Genomic DNA, 8549 nt, shown 5'->3' on the forward strand with positions numbered 1-8549 from the left:
AGGTCTAATTTTTTGTTAGGAGCTTGGGTTGGCACAAAAGCAACTTGGGACCCTTTTGTTAATAAAGTTACTAATTTGTTAGGAAAGGGGGAAAGTGGCTTTTTTCAACAGTGTATTGTATCCTAAAACTAAAGTAAAAACTAACTGCAACTTCTTGAAGTCTTCATTGCTGAACTGTTTCCTCTGAGAATAAGGTGCATTCTAGTCTATTTCTAGTGCTTTGTCACTGAGTAGTATTGTTTGTATTACAGATAGCCTGCCATCTTCATTGCCTCAGAAGTTCTGTGAGACAGAAGCAAGCAAGTGCCAGTAGAGAGGGAGGAGGGCTGAAAAAAAGCACTGAGTTTTGAGAGATGAGCCAAAAAAGAGCTCTGAAACAGGTAGGAATGGATGATGGCTCCTGACTTCTAGATATGCTTCAGCAAACTTGTTATTCTTAGAAATAAGTAAAATAGTAAAAATTTTCTCAGAGTAGAGGGGAGTAACTTCAAATTGTTCTCATTTTTGTATTTTTGAAACTTACCACTTTTAAATCTCAGAAATACTTGCATCAATATTTTTGAGGAAGATGCAATGTTTCCCTTGTTGAGGAAGACAAAGGGGAAGGGAAATAGAATCATACATAAAACTGTGATGTTCATGTTTGGTTTTTTCACTATCCCAAGTATCTGGTATGAAAACAGGTTTGAAGTGGCAGTATCTAAGTGCAGTTCTTCATATGCAGAGTCATCAGGAAGCATTTTTATCCTTGTTGAGACTGTGGATCTGTGGAACTCTTACCTAAAGAGGCCATCTCTGGATCATAGACTGATGGGATTTTCTGGGAGCCTACAGCAGCTTGTAAAGGATTTTGCTTTTGTTGTTTAGCAACCACACTTGAGTTTTATTCAGCACAGGAAGATAAAGGAGGAAATTTGGGGGAAATAAATAACTACCTAGATATTAAATCTGTCCACCTGTAGACTAACATCTTTCTTTTCCAGTATAAACTGAAGTCATTAATCGGAAAGTTTTACTCTGAGGTGGTGGCTGCAGACATCTAGTTCTGGACAGCAAAGACCAAGGAGTTTAAATGAATGGAAGGATTTGGATCACTACTGTTTAAATTCCTTTAGTGGAATTGTGCCATTAATGCAGAAAAATAGGCTAAATGAACAAAACATCTGCTGTTTTGCTTTTATAAAATGGGAGACATGCCATGACTTAGCAACTGGGAAGTTAACCTAGTCACAGAATTAGTGTGATATTTGATAAATACAAGTAATGAGCATAAAATCTGCATGTCCAGACAATCCCTCAACTTCTTTAATTAGGTTTTCTTTTAAAGGGAGTCAAGTTCCTTTCCAGTTGCCCTCCAACCCCCTTTCTGGATTTATGGAACTCCTAAGTTTATCAGTGAATTGCAAAAGAAGCTCTATGGACAAAAGCTTCACTGACAGTTGATTCTCCTGAACAGGCTCATCCAGTATGCAGAAAGAGGTGGAGGCACCTATAAGGAAAAAAAAAGGTATGTGCTATTTTACTTTAATCTATTTTTAAAAATGAGTTACAATTATGCATTTGGATAGGGGCAGTGAATTAGGAGAATGTAAGCCATACTTCTTTGGGCTCTTCCTAGTTTAGAATATTATATTTTACCACTTAATGTGGGTTCTGATTGCATCTGACTTTTTAAATTTGTCCTTTTTAATGGAAAAAAGAATGCAGAACTTGTATATACCTACATTTTCCTACAGTCTAAACTTCTCTATCAAAGGATGCCATGCCCCTTTACAGCTTGAACTGGTAGAGCTAAAATTAGCCAAGGCTAGCAGTTTTCCTTAAGGTATGCTAATCTTAGAAGTTTGGGAGAATTTTTTTGGTTTGTCCAGGCTTCTTTCTGAGAGCAGCTGAAGAGAAGGATCTAAAGTTTCCTCAATTTTATGTTTGCTTTTAGTTGCCTTTTATTCTGTGTCTTCTGATCTAATTTCACACACATACACCTCCTTCACTGCCACTGTTCTGGTTTGGTTGTACCCATTTTGCTTGTACCTCATTTATCCATGGATCTCTTCAACCTGCATCTCTCACCTCATTTGCTGCCCTGAAAGCTGCACTCTTAACCCTTTCCTTTTACCTTGCATGTCTTGGTGTGGTGATAGGGAGAGCACTGAAGAGAAATCCTCCTGCCCTCCTGGTTGCCCTTGCAGCTGCAGGAGTTCTGGATGTGTGAAGAGTCAGTCACTGCTGGAAAGGTCCCACTCTGATTCTGCTGCTTAGGCTGGGCCAGGTCCAGGATGTCTGGAAGAACATAGCTGCCAAATTTTAATTGTTTTGGAAAATATTAGGGAGTACAGTGTGCAAATATATTCTGGTCTTTCTTGCCCAGCTTGAGCTACAGGGGCTCTGCCAAGCAAAGTGGAGATGGAGCCTGTTCAGTGGCTTTTTACATTCAGCTTCTTGATCTTGTAGTGGAGTTATTCTAGGAGTCAGATTGAATTTGTCACAGTGTTCTGTCCAGATGAGGAAATGGGATGCCAAGTTACTGAAGTGCTACGTTTTCTGTGATGTCTGTGTACCTCCAGAGGGAACACTGCAAAGCTTATTTCCAAGCACAGCAGAACTTCCAGCCTGAGCTGCTGCTTGAGGCAGAGTTAACAAGTTCAGATTCATAAATAAAGGTTTGCAAGTAACCCTGTAAATGTTATGCTGGTTGTTGTTACAGACATGAGGTCAAGTTTAATTCACCTTTTTTCAGAGATCCTGAGACAGCTTAAAGAATGGCAGTTGTTTTCACAAGAACAGAATTTTGATGCCCACAATAAAGTTTTGAGACTTTTTTTGGACAGAATTTCAAAGAATTATGCAGGCAAGTATGAATGTGATAATTTTAAAGTAAAATTGCATATAAGAGTCCTCAGTTTTCAGCCAGACTCCCAACATTTTGTTCTTGTCAATGGAGTAATTCTGCTATCTGAAAAATGGTTGATTTTTGAAGTAGCTTCTGACATGTTACAAAAGAGCTTGGAGCTTGGTATTGTTGTAATAAACAGAATGATCATAACAATAAATGCTAGGAATCATTAGGAATGTTTGTTATCAACTGTGGCATACATTCTGTTTACTGGCTTTGTAGGCACACTAAACCAGAGTGTTTTGCCTTATCAATTTTATAGCCATGAGATGCCCATAGATTATTACAAGGCACAAGTTCTCTTTTCTGTTACTTTTTCCAAGTTTGTCTCTTAAGACCACTTTCTTAAACCTTTTGGTGCAATGACTGTTGTGAAATCAAATTTCAGCCAGTGTTGCATCACACTGATAATTCTACATATTTTTCTCCAAGCTAAGGAACATATTTTCTCTCAGTTTAAGCTGCTGTAATGAATATTCTCATTACTAATGGACTGCGGTGGGATGGGAAACAGCTTTCAAATTTTGCTTCTTCACTAAACGTGGGAAGTGTTGATGTGCAAGTAAAGTGATTTCCTGTTACTTAATGTACATCTGTGAACCAACTGCAAAATCTCACTCTTTGTCAGTTTAATAAAAATGGAAGAGGTGAATGTGAGTGTCTCTGATCCAAAGTATAAATGTGTACATCAGTGTGATGTCATATGCTGTCTTGCATCTCACCAGTAGTAATGGAAAGATTTCTGCTCCCCTGGGCCTCCAGTGGTTCCTCTGACCTGTGCGGTTTAAAGTGCAGCCTTCCCTGCACTCCCTTCCCTGCTGTAGCCCCAGAAACTATTTACCAGCTGGTAAAGGCTGCCCAGAAGCCTGGGTAAGGGATCCAGCATGCCACTGAGTAAGGAATGCTGCTTCTTCACTCCTAATGTGATCCCCAGGCCAAAATGTTCTGGAAGTTATGAATAAGCTGTTCTATTTGCAGGCTAAACATCAGCAAATGTTTTATGAATTCTGAATAAATGAGGAGGGAGTAAATTAATGGACCTGATCTGTTTATCCCAAGATTGTATCAGATTGATCTCAAAGTAATTACTGTCACTTACTTAGTGTGACTATCAATTACTAGTGGTCATAATTAGAGTTTTGGGTTTTATGAAAGCTTGCTTTCTTGATGGAAAGAGATTTTGTTTGCTTGCTTGTTTGTTTTAAAAATCATCTCCAGAGTCTACACACATTCGTTTCTTCACTCGAAATCTGTTTCTTTCAGAGGTAGGAGACACTTTGGTTACCTTGATAGACAAATGTTTCTTTGTTTTATTAGCAACCATCTTCTGTACTGAGCTGGCCAATAAAATTCTTCAATGAGCTGTACAAGTTGCTCCCCTTGTGCCCCATTTCCTCTGAGAGCTTGTGTTTCTTGCTGAAGAATGCCATCTTTCACTGGTCCTGCTGCTCTGAAGCAGTGGTTTCTGTTAAAACCATCCCTGTTTCAAGCCTGGGAATAGGCTCGCCCTTCGCTGTTGGTTCCTGGCTGTTGATTGAGACCAGATGTGACAGCTGTTCACCACCATAGGGTGACAGGGTCTAAGGTGACTTATTTCTAGACTTTTCTTGGGTAACTTTAGAAACAGTGACCTTCAATCCCTGCCTGTCATCCAAAACAGTAGAACTGAACTGTGTTCAAATAGTGATTTTGCTTTGAAAGCTGTACGTTTTTGTCTCTGTTGAACTCTAAAAAGTCTCCAAAGATTTGCAGGTCTTGAGCCCAGCTGATAAAAAGAATGCAACTGGCCATTTATTATTTTACATAATAAAAGAGGATATTGTATATTAACTTTTTCACATTCCAAGGCACTAACAACAGAGTGAAGGTTAAAGGCGTCTGATATTCACAATTAAAGAATGGAGCCTTTGTTTTTAGCACAGTATGCAGCTGAGACAGAAGGAATATGGCAGGAAATGAAAACCAGGTGGCTTGAGTTTCAATTTTTAAGACCAAAGGAATGACCTTCAGAAAAGGCTTTTTCCTCACTCAATAAAAGTAAGTTAAATATATACAAAATAATTTAATTATACTTTACATTAGTTTGCAGATGTTTCTGTACATGTATCTTATATTTCCACAGAATTAGCACAATAATGTGTAGATTAGACTTAAAAACCCCTCTGAGATAGAGTTAGAAATTTCTGTAGCATTAGGTTCTAAGTTCATTTTGACAAGATCGGGATGTACATAATATTCAGTGAGTGCAGGCAATTTTTTACTCACTTCAATATATATTAAACATTCAATGTTTGCATCATTATATTATACATGTATGACTATATAACTGTATTTGTATAACTGTATACAAATGATAATGTTTCTATTGTTGTAATACCATTACCAGTTACAAGGTACTCATAGAGTCAGAGTGGTTTGTGTTGGAAGGGACTGTAAAGATCATCTAGTCCCCCTGCCATGGGAAGGGGGCCGGGTTCCTCAGAGCTCCATCCAGCTTTGAACACTTCCAGAAGTTGGGGCATCCACAACTTCTCTGGGAAACCTGTTCCAGTGCTTCAGCACCTTCATAGGTGCCCTCTTCCAGTTAAAAGCCATTCCCTGTTGTCCTATCACTCCATGCCTTTGTAAAAAGTCCTTCTGCAGCTTAAAAGTCCCTCTCCAGTTTGTGTCAGTACCTTAATAAAGATCACAAACACCTGATATTTTAAAAAAAAGCATAATTGTTTTTTTGTACCTCCTCTTCAGTATTACATTTATTGTGAAAGATGTAACTGTGGTAACTTAGTGTAAGGCATCCACAAAGTGCAATGATTTAATAGTAATTTAATATATGTCATCATTTAATACAAGTGCAGTTTTTTTCAGGTACAGGCTTCATTTAAAGCTTAGAAAACTGGTGACAGCCCACTTTGCAAATCAGCTTTTTCCTCTTGGAAATGGTGAACATGACTTCCTTGTGGGAGGCTGTGGGGTTGTTTTGCTACCCACGCAGCAGCAAAGTTGTGATTTCCATTAGATCTCCAAACTCCAGTGCGACTAGTGCAGCTGTTGTCTCCTGCTAGAGGAGGCTGGATTACCTTTGCTGTTTGCCTGGGTGATGCTGGAACAGTGCATGGGAAGACAGGTGTAAAGTTACTTCTCCATTGCTGGATCTGCAGCACCGGCCCCTTTGTCACCTGCTTTTCTGTGCCAAGAGAGTCACTCACATGTGACTTATGGAGGATTCCCAGGTGGCTGCTGAGAAGCTTCTCTTGCAACTTTATCATTCTAGAAACTGGGCTTCCTGCTTAGTATCTAAACTAAGGCTAGAGGTGCCTGCTGATGTAGGTGATTCTGCCTGTGTGAACTAACTCTTTGTTAAACACATCCTACAGTTTGTTAGTGCTGAGGTAGTTTTTCAACTAGTAGATGCCAAGTCAGGTTATTTTAGTCATGTAGTGTGTTTCTAAAACTTTTTTCCCTTGGCTGAGGTTATTCTATGTTTCAGGATGATGTTTGAAATTTTCTGCCACCTCCACACAGAGTATTATAGGCGTGGGACAGCAACAGGCCAAGGTTCATACAAGAAACTCAGCCTTACTTTTCCAAGGTTTTTGCTGACTCTGGTATTCTACTGAAGAAGCAAGCGGGCTTCTTGATTTGCTAAGCAAGTCTGTCCTAGTCCAAAGTGCTTTTTTGCTAGCCATCACCACCCTATGTTTTTCTGATCTTGCTGGGTTGTATGTAAGATTTTGTGGGGACACTTCTGCAGAGTTTACGGAAACAAAGATGTTTTATTACTAAATGCTGTCATGCATAACATCTGCTTACTATTTGTAGAAATTACAGTTAGTAATTGCATAAGCATTCATATGGCTTATATATATTAAGATCTCTTTGAGTCACTGTCTGAAGATGGGAGAATAACTTTCCAAATAATCTGTCTTCCCGTGTTAAGAGGTATTTACATGCCCATGTGCAAGTAAAAAACCACATCTATGCTTCTGGGTGCAGGTTGCTTTTTCTCTTACGGCCAGTTACAGTTTCTTTCAATACTTCTCTGTGTTGAGGCAGCTCTAGGGCATTTAATCACTGGAGACAGATCTGCAGTACAAACTTCTTGGAGTTACTGTGTTTTCATACTTGGATTATTCTGTTTGTGTTAGAAAAGCAAGTCTGCTGTTCATGACAGCCTGTCAGCTGCCAGCTCTGCATCCTTCATGCTGGTGTAATGCCATGTACCACATTCATTTTTCATGTGTAGTATAGGATATGCAGTGATTTTAAAAAAAGGCAAAACCAAAGCACCAAGACCAACAAGCACCACATTTACATTTTAGTGTCTATCACTAGTTGCTTGAATTGCATCCATTTTCATTGGGTTATTTTTAATCACTTTCCAAGTGAGGCCTATAAAGAGTTCTCTATTGTCAGAGGCCTCCAGTCTGGGTCCTTGCTGCCACTGCAGGATGCCTGTGTGATACAGATTCTGCCGTCTGGGAGATGTTTTGAGACTTCCTGTGCAGTTCAGGTATCAAAGAACTTCCTCACACATCTGTTAAAGGTTTTGCTTCTGTTTTTGCTTCCTTTCAAGTTCTTGATGCTGCCTTGTTACCTGCCTCTGGAGTTTTGCTGCTGGGGATTGTAATTTTTCCTCCCATAGGAATTAACATGCATCTGACTGTAATACTTCTGTTACCATTGTAAATAATCTCTGTAAACACAAGCTATCCTTTTATTTATTCTTCCCTATTTCAGGAATGTGAGCTCTTCTGATTGATAAAAGTAGTAGTCCTCAATTCCTGCTCAGTTCCTCTCTTAACACCTTAGCTAATGAGCAATTACTTTTAACTTTTAATTTTAATTTTAAACATGTTTCGTCTGTTGAATTTTTATATTGTTTTACTCATACAGTTTTCTTCTTTAATTGGATCCTTTTCTTGTTACATCCCATCCATTTTATATGACTTAAAGCCAAAATAAAAGTCAAGCTATTGTAATCAAGTACCAGCTACTACCACTATGTTTAGCTCAAGCACTTTCTTTTTTACCCCAGAATATATTTCTTGAGGATGGAGATTTAAGGTCTTGGCCCCGTGTTATGTAGAACAAGGGTCTTAACAAGCAAATTGTTTTGTTTTGTTCTTTTAATTTAAAGTTAAGTTAAAATGTGTAACTGTCTTGTACACCTTATGTGTTGTCAAAAGTTTGACTTATGTGCTTAAAATCAGGCAAGTGTGTGTGTAAAGAAGGAGCAATGCACAGTGATTAAAGCACAGTCATGGATACTGGGACTTCCTGCTCTGCCACAGTATTTGCTAAGTCTTCATTGTAGAAATTGTCACAGCACCAGTTCAGGGAAACCATCTTGAGAGGAGTCAAGGGGGTCTTTCAGTAAATCAGAGGATACTTGTTACCTTGTTCTGAGGGAAAAAATTTACTTAGCATGTGAATGATTAATTTTATCTGCTGTTTTCTTGTATATTGTGTACACATTGGATATTGGTACTTTGTACCGATGGGTGGTTTTCTGTTTTATTCCATCTGTGATACATCACTGAAAGTTGACCCTTTAGCCCTAGTTTCTACTTCGATGTTTCTGTGGAAAGAAGGCATTTATCCTCTGGAAACTATGGTCTTAGAGCTGGTTTTAGGGCCTGCAGGATGACTGTTAGGA

This window comes from Poecile atricapillus, chromosome 5, assembly GCF_030490865.1.
Source record: "Poecile atricapillus isolate bPoeAtr1 chromosome 5, bPoeAtr1.hap1, whole genome shotgun sequence".
Taxonomy (NCBI): domain Eukaryota; kingdom Metazoa; phylum Chordata; class Aves; order Passeriformes; family Paridae; genus Poecile; species Poecile atricapillus.